The sequence below is a fragment of the Nannobrachium achirus genome, assembly GCF_963921795.1.
Source record: "Nannobrachium achirus genome assembly, chromosome: 15".
Taxonomy (NCBI): Eukaryota; Metazoa; Chordata; class Actinopteri; order Myctophiformes; family Myctophidae; genus Nannobrachium; species Nannobrachium achirus.
The window spans coordinates 21,354,678-21,369,572 of NC_137822.1; the positions used below are offsets into that span (position 1 = coordinate 21,354,678).

A 14,895-nucleotide genomic window follows, 5' to 3' on the forward strand; every position below is an offset into this window, starting at 1 on the left:
GTCAATTACTCTATTATTACTGTCAGCGACCCAAATTCATAACATCATTCACACTGCATGAGCTCCCCTTTAATTTAGCATTGTGGGTATTTTCTACACCCGCTGCTGTTTAGAATCTGTAGACGGCGCAGAAGCAACGTTAAGACGACTCTTTTATACTTTGTTATATGAAAGTTTAACAAAGGTCGTTTGAGGAGCAACTTATCATGTGACATAGCATTAATTTGACCCATTTAGAACGGGTACACATTATTGTGTATCATTATTTTATGCTTTAACTATTGAAAAATAGCAGATATACGAGCTCACAGCGCGGCACCGAGTGCCGCGCTGCGAGCTTGTAGATCTGCTATTTTTGAAAAATTGTGAAAATTAGAATTTTGACCCGATTCTATAAGTGTCTTTTGAATCCTTCTAAGGTTTTTTGAAAAACCAATGTTTCTATGTCAGCAATCTGGCTAGCCATCATCAAAGAAAGGGTCCTTTTCACTTAACTGGAGCTCAGCCTTAGTCTGTTCTTGAGAGACTACTATGTTAGTGGTTCTCAAACCTTTTCATGTGAAGGACCCCCAAAATGATATGTATTTGGCCACGGACCCCCATCTCCAAATATTTAGTTCCGGGGACCACCCAGAAGCAAAATTTGAGTCGAACGTTCGCTTTAAAAATACATATATTCAAAGATTTGCAGACATTTTCACAACTTTTTCAAAAATAGCAGATCTACAAGCTCGCAGCGCGGCACTCGGTGCCGCGCTGTGAGCTTGTATATCTGCTATTTTTCAATAGTTAAAGCATTCAATAATTCTAGGCCTGAGGGTTAAGTGGGTTAAGTCTCAGTGTGGATGTTGGGCATTTATATGGACATGGGTATGGGGGCGCCCGTAGCTGAATATAGGCACAGAGGCCTTCTGGGAATCACTCCCCGGGCCATCCAATCTATGTGCTGAAGTGATCCTGAGCAAACACTTAAAGGAGTAGTTCACCCCCAAAATGACTTTTTTTCCCTATTGATTACTCACGCCATGGAGATAATCATTCTCTTGTATTTGTAGCATTTCTAAGACAAAAAAAAAATACACAAAAGAAATACACAAAAGGTGTTAGGGGTAAATTCATTGTAATCAAATTATTGTCTTAGTAATGCAACAAAAACCAGAAAGTATTATTGAACTCCCCAAGTCCCCATTGCGTGAGTAATCATTAGAAAAGAAAAGTTATTTTGGGGGTGAACTACTCCTTTAACCCCTAACTGCTCCCAGGGCACTGTATTAATAGAACCCTCTGTTCCTAATAATTAGGATGGGTAAATGCAGAGGACAAATTTCACATAATGTGCAAATACTGTATATCGTCACTGTCCGGCAGATCTCCAAATTTCAAATTTGTATGTTTTTTCTTAGTAAAGTAAAGAAAGCCCTGCTTCATAATACAACAATGCACAAAACTAGTGAAAATAGCAGATCTACAAGCACACAACGCCTTGCGTCGTGAGGCGTTGTGAAAAATGATAGATACAAAATGAACGGTTTTGGACATACAAGGTTTCCACCCGACAGCCACGATTTACTGTGACAAAGAAAGAATACCCCAAAGGGGGTACGATGATTGGACACATTATCAAATCTCATCTTCTTTTCTCACAGTCACGGAGACTTTGGGAAAGTCTCTCCACGCGTGCCATGTTTAGATATCCAGTGTGGGGGGTTGTCGTGTTGTTTACTGTTGGATTAATGGTGATTAATGATGAGGTCATTACTGTAGAAAGTGCCGCCTCAGCAAACCCTTTAAATAGAGCATGTTGTAGTCGCGTTGTCGTGTGTAGTTCACTGAGCATGCTCAGATGAGGATTAGCGCTCCCCTGGCGAGAGACTCTGAGCCGCACGTGGAGCCCTCTGCCCATTGGTCGGATGGCAGTGGTGTAAAGTAACTAAGTACATTTACTTAAGTACTGTACTTAAAGGAGAACTTCAACACTTTTCAACCTGTCTTCATAATTATAATAGGTCCTCACTAATGTTCATAATAAAATTGCAAAAAAAAAAAAAAATCTACTCAGTTAAGTCTCTTAGGAGAGCTGTGGGAAGTTCAGAAATCCATAGTCTTGTGACATCATCATTTGACAGATTTTTTTTAAACAATATTTTTGAAAAAATATTTTTGATTTTTTATTATCGCGAGAACAACAGCTTCCACTTTAACATTGCAACTTTTCAGGAAAGAAAGCCTGCATTTTCTATTAGCTTGGATTCTCCATTGATGCATATGCTGCATCTATCAAGTTGTGTGGAAGCAGACACGAACACATTGGACTATGGATTTCTGAACTTCCCACAGCTCTCCTAAGAGACTTGGACCGAGTATATTTTATTATGAACATTAGTGAGGACCTATTATATGAAGATCCTTAATCCTTTAAGTACAGTTTTGAAGTATTTGCACTTTACTTGAGTATTTCCAATTTCCAATACTTTTACTGGTACCTCTACTCCTCTACATCTCGGATGCATATATTGTACTTTTACCCCACTACATGTACAGTATTTGAAAACGTTCGTACTCGTTACTTTTCAGATATAAATTACATTATTATTATAAAACATACATAAACCACTTTAGCCCTATTTTATACCTTGGCTATTTGAAAATAGTCGATCTACAAGCTCACAACGCATCGTGAGCTTGTAGATCTGCTATTTTCAAACATTTTGTACTTTTACTTTTGGTACATTTTGAATTCCGGATTTTTTTGCAGTATTGATACTTTTACTTGAATAAAATATGTGAGTGCTTTTCCCACCACTGTCAGATGGTCATCTGGGCAGTTGGGGAGAGAGAAAGGGGGGGCGGGTGGTCAGAGAACCCAAATCCTAAACCCCCCTACGATACGTCGCCTCCGTCCAACCATCATGATCCCGATCTGACCACTCTCCTCATCCAAAATCTAATCCCGGCGAGTCTTTGTAGGTCAAATGGGATTAAACCCTGACCCCTAGAAGCACTGCACACAATGACAAACAGAGAGAATAGTGTATGCTCATGCAAGGCCCTCATCACTCATAGTGCCTGTCTAATAACATGATGACATTATATTGTCGCTGTCAGGCAGAAACCTTGTACTGTATTACACATTTTTATTTGTTTCAGAAATGAATACCCTATTTTATACTTTGTCCTATTTAAAGTGTCATCAAAATGTATCAACAATAGCATATATACAAGCTCAACGTCTTGTGATCAATGTAAATTGTCTATTTTCACTATTTCTTCACAATTTTGAAAATGTTTGTACATTTTCAACGTGCCCAAAATAGGGACACCGGAATGAAAGTGAAGTCTGCCCGTGTTGTCTGAGCGGTGCCAACCGCTCCAACAACTGACCAGCGTGTATGTCTGTATGTCTGTCTACTCTGTATCAGTACTTGAAGTGTTTGAAATGATATTATGGTATGGTATAGACTAAGGCACTGCTCACTCCCACTGGGTAGGATTTTTTTAAACATATTTAACCAATGAAAAGTATTAACAAATAGTTTGTGACTAAATAATAACCATTGGAACACAGGTTATTTCTTTCCATTTCCTGAAAAAAAATAATCATTTTGGACATACAAGACACCATCATAATGACAAAGTATAGCATTGGGTTTAAGTGGTTTAAACTCAGATAGTGTAAAAGATGACCGGAATGAGCGCTTACGGGACTCGTACAGGTCCATTTGTGTGCATTTCATCCTCATTCCACTCTGTTGCTTGTCATAAATACTAAACGGAATGGTTCATGTCTGGAAAATCATGTGAACCATTAACACCATGCATGCCTGTCACTCAGCCCAGCATCATTAGGTGTTCTTGGCAAACGTTAACTGTCCCTGAATCACAATGACATCATTAGAGCCCGGCTAAATCACTGTCTAGCGCTCTAGTAATATCTAGTAATAGATGACAGGAATGCCGAGACTGACAGGTGGTATTAGATGTTATTGTTATCTTTGATTTTGCCTACATTAATGCAGGAGAGAAATTATCTCATTATATGCAAATGCATTTGGTTATGAAACACCAAAGGGGCTGTGTGTGTGTGTGTGTGTGTGTGTGTGTGTGTGTGTGTGTGTGTGTGTGTGTGTGTGTGTGTGTGTGTGTGTGTGTGTACGCGCATGTGTGTGTGTGTGTGTGTGTGTGTGTGTGTGTGTGTGTGTGTGTGTGTGTGTGTGTGTGTGCGTGCGTTGTGCGAGAGAGAGAGAGAGAGAGAGAGAGAGAGAGAGACAGAGAGCATGTGAAGACAAATAAATAGTCTCAAGTTTCATGATGTGGTCTTGCACCTGAAAGTTTAGCTGAACTAGGTGTGTGTCTGTAAGTAGGCCAACACTGTATATGCTAGCTTGTGTAAGTTTGTGTTACAGTTCATTTATGAATTAATCTATGCATGCATAAAGGCAAATGTTATAAGAATATGCAATGGCTCACAACCATGCTAAGACTCTATACCCCCCTGTCCTTCATAGAGTCCACTAGCTTCACCAGCTCAACTTCTACAATAAGAGGTTCAGAGTTCACCTCTGTATCTCCTCGACCTCTTGATGGTACTTCAGGTAGGCTCTAATACAGTGGTTCTCAACCTTTTCAGGCCCGACCCCCAAAATAATCATATTTTAACTGGGTATTATATATTTAACAATTTGGCCAATGTTTAATTTGTCATTTTAGAGGTATTAAAAAGTTCTTAAATTGTCACACACTTAAACTTTATGTTGGTTTGTTTACTGTTGATTGAGAAAACAATGTTTCACATTAAGTTAATCATCTGGGGACCCCCAAAATAATGTAATCCCCAAATTAAATAATGTAATCCCCAAATTACCCGAAGGTTGAGAACCACTGCTCTAATAAACATAGTGGTAGTAGTAGTCGTAGCCGTAGTCATTAGCAAAAAAAAGTATACTATAAATACTATATATACACACACACTAGTATCTAGAAGTGCATAGCATCAAAAGCTAATTAGGCTAATGATTGTAGCACTAGTCTGTGGCTAGCTTCATAAAATATACACATGGACATGCACACAACAGATACTTAACACTTGCTGTTAGTTCAGCAAGTGTAAAATTAGAATAATAAAACTGGCAGATTCCATCATTTCCATTTTAACTCAACAAAAGTGTCAAATTTAATTGCCATTGTATTGGGCTAAATCATAATTGTGTTGTTTTACAGCACTGAGAGAGTTAAGAAATAGCTTTTGACTTTTGCCTATTTCAGCAGTGTGGAATCACACTTTCCTTGTGTGCTCTCACATTTTGGACGCAGATGCATATTTGTGTGAGTGTGTGCCATGTTATAGAAATCTAGGTTTTCTTTGGATAAGCAATCTGAGGCAGCATCTCTTATGCTAATGCTTTAGACTACTCATTGCTCATTGTATTCACACTCTCTGTCTCCAAGAGCCTTTCTCTACAACTGACACCAGAGACATCAGCTCTCTACCACCACAGACTGCTGTTGATGATTCAGAGACCACATCCCAATTAAACGAGATTCTCTCCACTCCGACCACCATCATTGTGTTGGATATTCCTTTGGAATCCATGACACTTCCTGTTACAACAGATTCTCTGCCCTCTTTCACATTCACTTCATTAGAGGAGCAAGGGCTTTTAATAACACAGGTGCCAACAGAGGAATTCACACTTCCAGACCCATTCACCCAAGAGTCAGATCTAATCCAACCCACACAGCAGTCCACACCTCTTGAGCCTATCACTGAAGAATTGGAACCATCTGCACCAATCACTGAAGATTCTGAATCAAATGAACCAATCACTGAATATTCTGAACTGTCTCCACCAATCACTGAAGATTCTGAATCAAATGAACCAATCACTGAAGATTCTGAACCGTCTCCACCAATCACAGAAGATTCTGAATCAAATGAACCAATCACTGAAGATTCTGAACCGTCTCCACCAATCACTGAAGATTCTGAATCAAATGAACCAATGACTGAAGAATCTGAACCATCCCCACCAAACAAAGATTCTGAATTGTCTCCACCAATCACTGAAGTTTCTGAACCACTTCCACCAATCACTAAAGATTCTGAACCAAATGAACCAATCACTGAAGTTTCTGAACTAAATGAGCCAATCACTGAAAATTCAGAACTGTCTCCATCAATCAATGAATATTCTGAACCAAATGAACCAATCACTGAAGATTCTGAACCAAATGAAGCAATCACTGAAGATTCTGAACCAAATGAACCAATCATAGAAACTTCTGAACCATCCCCAACAATCACTGAAGATGCTGAACCATCTCCACCAATCACTGAAGATTCTGAACCAAATGAACCAATCATAGACACTTCTGAACCATCCCCAACAATCACTAAAGATGCTGAACCATCTCCACCAAACACTGAAGATTCTGAACCAAATGAACCATTCACTGAAGATTCTGAACCCAATGAACCAATCACTGAAGATTCTGAAGCAAATGAACCAATCACTGAAGATTCTAAATCAAATGAACCAATTACTGAAGAATTTAAACCATCTCCACCAATCACTGAAGATTCTAAACCAAATGAACCAATCAATAAAAAGTCTGAACTGTCTCCACCAATCACTGAAGACTCTGAACCATCTGCATCAATCACTGAAGATTCTGGGCGAGCTCCACCAATCACTGAAGATTCTGAACGAGCTGCACCAATCACTGAAGATTCTGAACGAGCTGCACCAATCACTGAAGATTCTGAACGAGCTGCACCAATCACTGAAGATTCTGAATCAAATGAACCAAGGAATGAAAAGTCTGAACTGTCTCCACCAATCATTGAAGATTCTGAATCAAATGAACCAATCATTGAAAAGTCTGAACTGTCTCCACCAATCACTGACAATTCTGAACCAAATGAACCAATCTATGAAAAGTCTGAACTGTCTCCACCAATCACTGAAGACTCTGAACCATCTGCATCAATCACTGAAGACTCTGAACCATCTGAACCAATAACTGAAGATTCTGAACAAAATGAACCAATCAATGAAAAGTCTGAACTGTCTCCACCAATCACTGACAATTTTGAACCAAATGAACCAATCAATGAAAAGTCTGAACTCTCTCCACCAATCACTGAAGACTCTGAACCAAATGAACCAATCACTGAAAAGTCTGAACTGTCTCCACAAATTACTGACGATTCTGAACCAAATGAACCAATCTATGAAAAGTCTGAACTGTCTCCACCAATCACTGAAGACTCTGAACCATCTGCACCAATCACTGAAGATTCGGAACCTTCTCCACCGATCATTGAAGATGCTGAACCGCCACCAGAAATAAATGAAAATTCAGAACCGTCCCCACCAATCATTAAAGAATCTGAATTGCCCTTACCTATAACAGAAGAAGTGTCAGTATTTCTGACTGAGCGCCCTCCCACCATTCCAACCCTGGTTAAAACACAGTCTTCAGAACCCAAGCTTATCGACAGAAAAGGTAAGCCACGCCCCCATCTCTAGATAACAGTAAACATAATGTAGCCCCTAGAAAATAGAATAATCAATTCAATGCATATTATTTATCGTGTTCAGTTGATCTTATGGCATGGCTCGCTCCATAAAATTGTCGATTTTTGGAGGCAAACCTGCATAACAATGCTGTTATACTATACATCCTGCCATAATGTTACATTACACAACATAATATCAGATGTCAGGGCTGAGCGTTCAATTTAGATAATGACACAGAAATCGAGTTAATGTAGGGGAGAGGGAGATAGTGGACTGAGGAGAAAGGGGAGGGGTAGATGGGTGTTAGCAGTGGAAGGCTGGGGTAGTGGAGGTCCTAAATGACTTGATGTGATTTCTGTACAGTTCAGAGACATGTGCTCCCTGTGGAGCCACTGGCACCGGAACCCAGTGAAACAGAGACAGCAGGAGGTAATGTGAGAAAGAGACAAAATTAGGAGCAGGCCAAAAACGAATCCCCCCCATTTACCCTGTCAGACTATGCAAGATAATGACATGTGTGTCTATGGGTGGTATTGTTGTAGAACACTTAACAGAAAGAGATGATGAGCACATAATGATATTAAGAGTAGGTGCATTACCTACAAACAATTGTGGTGGAATTGGAAGTAGATTGGAACATTGTTTAATCACAATAACCCATTGCTACCGTACACTAATGTTGATGGTTAAAATGATGGGTGTTTGTTGTTGGCAACCATGTTCTAAAAGCAATAATACACTTGAGGCTGTGAGACGTGATCTAATACAATATTATTTTAAGTCTGTACCACAGCCTTTTGAATTATTGCCTAAACGTAATGTACATTAAACATTCAATACGAATCAAACAGCAACACAAACACAATGTGATTATTGAGATGAAGTCAAGCTATTTTGTCACCCAGTAAAATTGGGTGCCACACACCGAGTTACAGGAAAAAATAAGCAGACAAACGACACAAACACATGTGCACACATGCACTCACACACACTCTCACCTCACATACCTCCTCGAAAAAGAACAGAGCAAGAGGGGAACCCGAGTGGTCTGTCTGCCAGTGTCTGGTGTCAGACACTACAAGTTGAGCTGATTGAGATTAATGCCAGGAGCAGTGTGAATCTCTCTCACCCCCAAGGCAGCGTGGGTAACGGAGATTAAATGCATTTATGCTCTCTGCTGTGCTACATCAGCCTGCGAAACACCCTGGATTCAGAGCTGTGCTCTCCCCAAAGAGAGGTGGGGGAGAGCACATGTGAGCATGAGCATGTGTGTGTGTGTGTGTGTGTGTGTGTGTGTGTGTGTGTGTGTGTGTGTGTGTGCGCGTGTGCGCGTGCGTGCGTGCGTGCGTGCGTGTGCGTGCGTGTTCGTGCACACACACGTTTGTGTGAGGATGTGACAGAGTGGGGCCAGAGTCAGACGTGAGTGGATGTAGGCGGGGTTACACTTTGCTGCGACGTAATGATGGCATGATGCCAGTCGTGTGAAATGGTCCAGGGAGCTGTGAGAACAGCTGTTGGCATCCTGTCTCACTGGAGCCCAGGGGATGAGGGGAGAACCAGTGGGCGGGAGATAGCCTGAGGGGAGGGGGGGCTCCGCGGGGGGGCAAGATGCTAGCAGCATGACCCTCTATGAAGAACAACCGGGAAGACACACACAGCCGACGCACAAACACCTCAAGGGGAGAGCGTACCGATACACCCACACACTGGAGTAGTCCCCAATGAACTGTTAATCATTAGTCCCCCAACGACATACACGTTACGGTCGGCTTATGAGATTGATTCACCCGTGTTTTTCCACATAATCTTCACAGCTGACTCTGATATTTTAATTGAGGCCTAATTGCGTTGCAGTGAATGGCACACAGTAGTAGAGTAGAAAAAATTAATATAACAAAGCCAGTTTCTCTAGTTTTGCTCCACCGCCTGAACTAGTTTCGCAGCCGTCTAACTGATGCACAATATAGCCCCGGAATCTGAAGCAAAGGATCCTGGGAATGGCATAAAGCCCTCTGGGAAAGTGGAACAAACAGAGAAAAAAGAGGGACGGGGGTGGGGTTGGGGGTAGGCTGAGGAAGAGACAATGAAGTATGTAATACAAACTGAATGTGTGTGAAAGTTATGTCTAGTTAGTTACTTTGGGAGTCTATGAGAGTGTTAGAAAAGTAGCAAAGAAAACTCTGAATCCCAGAATACTGAGCTAATCCCATGTGATGATACCTTTTCAACTCAGTATAGATCATACAATGAATATACATACTATACTGTATATTGAGACAAATAAGTCCCCCTTCCTTGCTTCTAAAAATGGTATAAAATAAACAAATTACATTGAATAGTTTCGAATTATTTGAATAAGAATGCTATAAGTGACAAACAAGAATAAAGACTCATTTATACCTTTGGACCGTATTGTAGGCTACAGTACAACAAAAATGTTGACTGAAGAAAAAGTGCAGTAAAGCGTACAGTGGTGAAGATGTTTCTCAATCCTCTCATAGATCAGCCAAGGTCAGTCCAAGGTTAATGCTTAATTTGATATCAAAATGATTACTCATCGTACAACGATGTTGTGCTCCGAAAATAGCCGATCTACAAGCTCACGACACGCATCGCAGAAGCGATCTTGTAATTCATCTATTTGCAGTGTGCCGACACTATCATACGGCAAAGTGTTAATCAGGCTTTAGGCTCATCCCCTGTGGGTGCATGCCACTGTCAGATGAAGACAGAGAGAAAGAAACAGAAATAATGTATCAGTGAAGTTTACACAGAAGAACAAATAACAAATAATCTCAGATTATATTCTGTAAACCTCAGTGAAGGGGCTATAGCACAAAAAGCTGCCACTAATTGTGTGACTCCCATCTGAAACTGACAAATTAGAGAAAAGCCCTAAACCCTGTCTGAGAAAGAATGAAGGGAAAATGAGCTATTGAAAAGGTATCTGATTTATATGAAGTGTTATCATTTCATGTAAACGTTTGGCAAGTTAAAGATAGGCCTACAGTAGATATAATTTTACACCACTAGGTGGAAGCCGGCAGCCAAGAGCAAAAGGTCATTGTGCATCTGGCATGCACAGTGATTTTAAAGCTTATTCCTTTTTGGAACCGGGCCTAATTGGGGTCAAAGTCAGGCCATTTGAAATTGTGAGCCTATGTTCCCCATCCATACTGCTTGAATCATCCATCCAGCTGACAGATGCAACTTGCAAGGCCATGGATAAGATATACTGTAACTCTAAGCTGAAATTCTGTCAGCAAAAATTACATGCTGCTTCAAGTTGTTTTCCCTGCAAAAAAACAAAAACAATACAGATCTAAAGTGTCTGGCAATGTGGTCGCTAGTGTCATCTGTCAGTCTATCTCTGATGCTGTTTCATTCAGAATTGTTTGATAAGATGGATGAATGGGTATGAGAGATCATTTGGAGGAATGAAAGACAGGACGTACATCGTGCAGTAGAAATATATTTAGATTGTAGACATGTAGATTTAACGACTTATGGCGTCTGGGTCAAACATCGGGCAAGAGTAGCAGATCTACAAGTTATTCTCAAGATCAGCTGATCACTGTCATATACAGCAGATCACTGTCTTATACCAGCAGATCACTGTCTTATAACAGATCTACAAGCTGCTTGTATCTGCTATTTATTTTTTTAGATTTTGGTACAGAGGGTAAAAAGTAAGGGGCCTTGTACAGACCCCAGGGAGATATCAGTCAACAAGGTATACTGTAGGGTTTAAGTGGTTCACATTGAAAAGTCCTATCTATGGTATGTAAATATTTTTTTCTTTCTCCTATTTTATTTAGGACAAACTTTTACGTCATCGCTCCGCTTTTGGAAAGTGCCTACAACAACTGCAATGTCGGTCATGTGCTTCATAGCTAACTTATGTTTTATAGCTTATGTCACTAGCGTCTAGACCAATCTAAAACTACACAACGTGACACTGTTTCTCAACATCTAGTTCTGGGGCCCACCAGGGGTTCAAATGGAGCTGGGGTCTCAGAGTGTACAACTTGCACACATTTTTTAAAGTCTTAAGGACCCCAATCTACACTGTAAAATTCTCAGAGTTAATCTAACTCAGAGTGTACAAATGGAGGGTCCATTTGGAGGTGGTGAAAAACAGTGCACCATGTTCATATCTGAGTGCTTGCTCTTCTGTGGCGCTCCAAGATACTCCGACGATGGGTCAGGTGACCACACTGCCTCACGGGAGGAAGAAAGTGAAGGCGGAAGATGAGGATGATAAAGACAAGAAGGAGAAGGAAAAAAGGAAAGGTAGAATTAGAACATACAGTTTTTTTTAGTACAGAGATTCTTAACTCTTTAACATCAGGGCCCAAATGTTCCCCTTGGTCATTAAGCGATTCCCTTAATTAATATCGTATTCGTAACCATTTTCAACCCTCACATTCCTTTTATGGACATCATTATAGTCAATATTTTTCATTTTCAACTTTCTTTTTAAACTTTAAACATTTTCAAATAGCCAATCTACAACCTCATATATGCATTGCATTATGAGCGTGTAGACCATATTTGTGCTATTTTTTTTTAAATGTGAAAATGCGCTTAAGTGGAGAATATCAGGCAACACAATGTTCCTTTGATTATCCTGTTCACCAACAGTGTGGGAACACCTTTTGGGTCCTGATAAAATAGTTAAGGATAATTTTCATTAAATGGATCAATTGTAGCTTGTACATCCCCTTGGTGGTTAGAGCTAATTTCGCACGACAGTGTCGCTCACCGAAACGAACCGATTTTCAACAAAGACACGTGTTGAAAATCAGTTACTGGTGTACGCTGTAAACAAGTAGCATAAATTGGTCTTTAGAGTCCAGTAAAACTCCTCTCCATCTAGCCAACATTCCTCTTATAGAGTAGCAGATTAGATCTGACCTCCCCATAGCATTGATAGTTGCCCAGAGGCTATACTGTACAGTGACTGTATACCGTGTCCCTGCTCCAGCTGGGTGACTGAGCACAGCGCCGCAGGTGCAGGTAGATGAATGTTGAGTGCTGATTCTTAAACAAAGATTCCTTCCTCTCCCAAAGGGCTTCTGAAACTTTTGATCTCAGGACAGCCCCAGGGCAAACAGTTGTTTGGCATCATATACAAAGAATTTGAAGGTAAGAGGCCGAAAACAAGCAGGTCAGGGAGTGAAGAGACATGCCGGTTCAAAATCATCTGATTTGCTAGCGCTTAGATTTGTGGATTCAAAAACCCTCTCTGGCATTTATGAAAAGTGTGGATACCACTCACCTAAATGGATGGAATGAAAAGATGTATAGAAAGTGTGGAGGAATTCCTCTTGTTTATTTTCTGTTTTTTTCCATTTCCATGTTTTGTTTTCCTCCGCATCTGTCCGCCCCTTGTCATTCTGCTTGATTGTTTTTACGTGCGTAATTCATCACAATCAAGGTAAGTAACACCACACATCAATTTTGTATGTTACACGATACACTTGATTATGCAAACCGTTGTTCATCATGCAAATGGCAGCTCTGACATTATGTTAATCTGTTTTGGGAAAGATCTGTGTCAATTATTCATTTAATGACTGCATCCAATGCCTCTCCCAGGTTGTCTCTCGTAATATACCGTACCCGTCTGTCGCTGTTATCAATTAACTAGCGATAAATACTCCTTAAGGTAGCATCTTGACTGTTTGCGTTAATCTGAGGAACAATGTCCCATTGCCTCTCTTGTCTGTGGAGTAATTGGCCATTTATATTTAATTAGGCGGTTCTCTCCCCCCCCTGCTAACAGGGTTCCTTCAGTGCTGAGAGCAGCATTTTATGGTGCTTCCTTTAAACCAACCCATTAATATTTCAGCTGGCATCATCAACCAAACAATAATAAAATAATAATGTGACGGCTGATTAAACAGCTAAACTCCGACTTTTTAATGTGCATTTAAATGTGTATTTGCATAAACATGCCCGGTAAACGCCTCTTTAGAGGACAGTGATGCCTTGAAGCACGACTTCTAAAGCTTAATAAAACCTTAATTAGGCGCCAGGATGATCTAAACGAGAAATGTAGAGCAAGCCCACCACGCACGCACGCACGCGCACACGCACACGCACACACACACACACACACACACACACACACACACACACACACACACACACACACACACACACACACACACACCCCTCTGACTCACTCCGAGAGTGTACAAATATAACCAAATGTCTCCACATGGGTCCATCTGTACCCTCTCAAAGTAATCCTACTGATGATTTTACTGTTAGGCACTAGAATTATTGAATGCTTTAACCAGTGAAAAATAGCAGATATACAAGCTCACAGCGCGGCACCGAGTGCCGCGCTGCGAGCTTGTAGATCTGCTATTTTTGAAAAAGTCGTGAAAATGTGTGCAAATCTTTGAATATATGTATTTTCAAAGGGAACATTTGTAACTCAAATTTTGCTTCTGGGTGGTCCCTGGAACTAAATGTTTTGAGAAGGGGGTCCGTGGCCAAATACATATCATTTTGGGGGTCCTTCACATGAAAAGGTTTGAGAACCACTGACATAGTAGTCTCTCAAGAACAGACTAACTGAGCTCCAGTTAAGTGAAAAGGACCTTTTCTTTGACGATGGCTGGCCAGATTGCTGACATAGAAACATAGGTTTTTCAAAAAACCTTAGAAGGATTCAAAAGACACTTATAGAATCGGGTCAAAATTGTAATTTTCACGATTTTTCAAAAATAGCAGATCTACAAGCTCGCAGCGCGGCACTCTGTGAGCTTGTATATCTGCTATTTTTCAATAGTTAAAGCATAAAATAATGATACACTAATGTGTACCCGTTCTGAATGGGTTAAGCATAATTTTAATGATGTCATACATCATAATGGTATTCCACCTTTTTTTCCATAATGTTAGACATCACATTTTGAGAATGGGTTGAAGAAATATTTAGGGTGTTAGACACAGTGTTACAATGTTACACAAATGTTAAAGTGTTACACAGGTGTGACAATATTAGCCTAGTATGACAGTTACACCAGTATATAGTCTAACACCACGGTGTTACACAAACAAGTCTCTTCAGCTTTTATAGCATGACATCTTCACATAACTAAAGATGTAAGTTTCATGTCCCACACAGGATTTGAACCTAGGTTACCCTGTGGGAAACCAAACTTCTGCTGCTCTTCCAAATGGAATCCCTGCTTGGACTTAACACTTAACTGAAATACCTTTCGGGATCAATAAAGTCCATCTATCTATCGTGTACTGTAAACTTCAGGCAGTAGGCTACTACTAGACAACCAGTAGGTGTCCTACTACCCGACACCAGTGTCTAAATCCCGTCCAAAGAGCAGGGGGAGACCACCTC

At 40.5% G+C, this 14,895-nt stretch overlaps 1 protein-coding gene across 1 annotated transcript in view; it reads left to right on the forward strand.

Annotated features, from left to right (window-relative positions):
- Positions 1–14,895, forward strand: part of ntng2b (netrin g2b) — a gene marked incomplete at both ends in the record, with an annotated part of 95,081 nt that overhangs the window by 73,386 nt on the left and 6,800 nt on the right. The gene's annotated exons all lie outside the window — the stretch shown is intronic.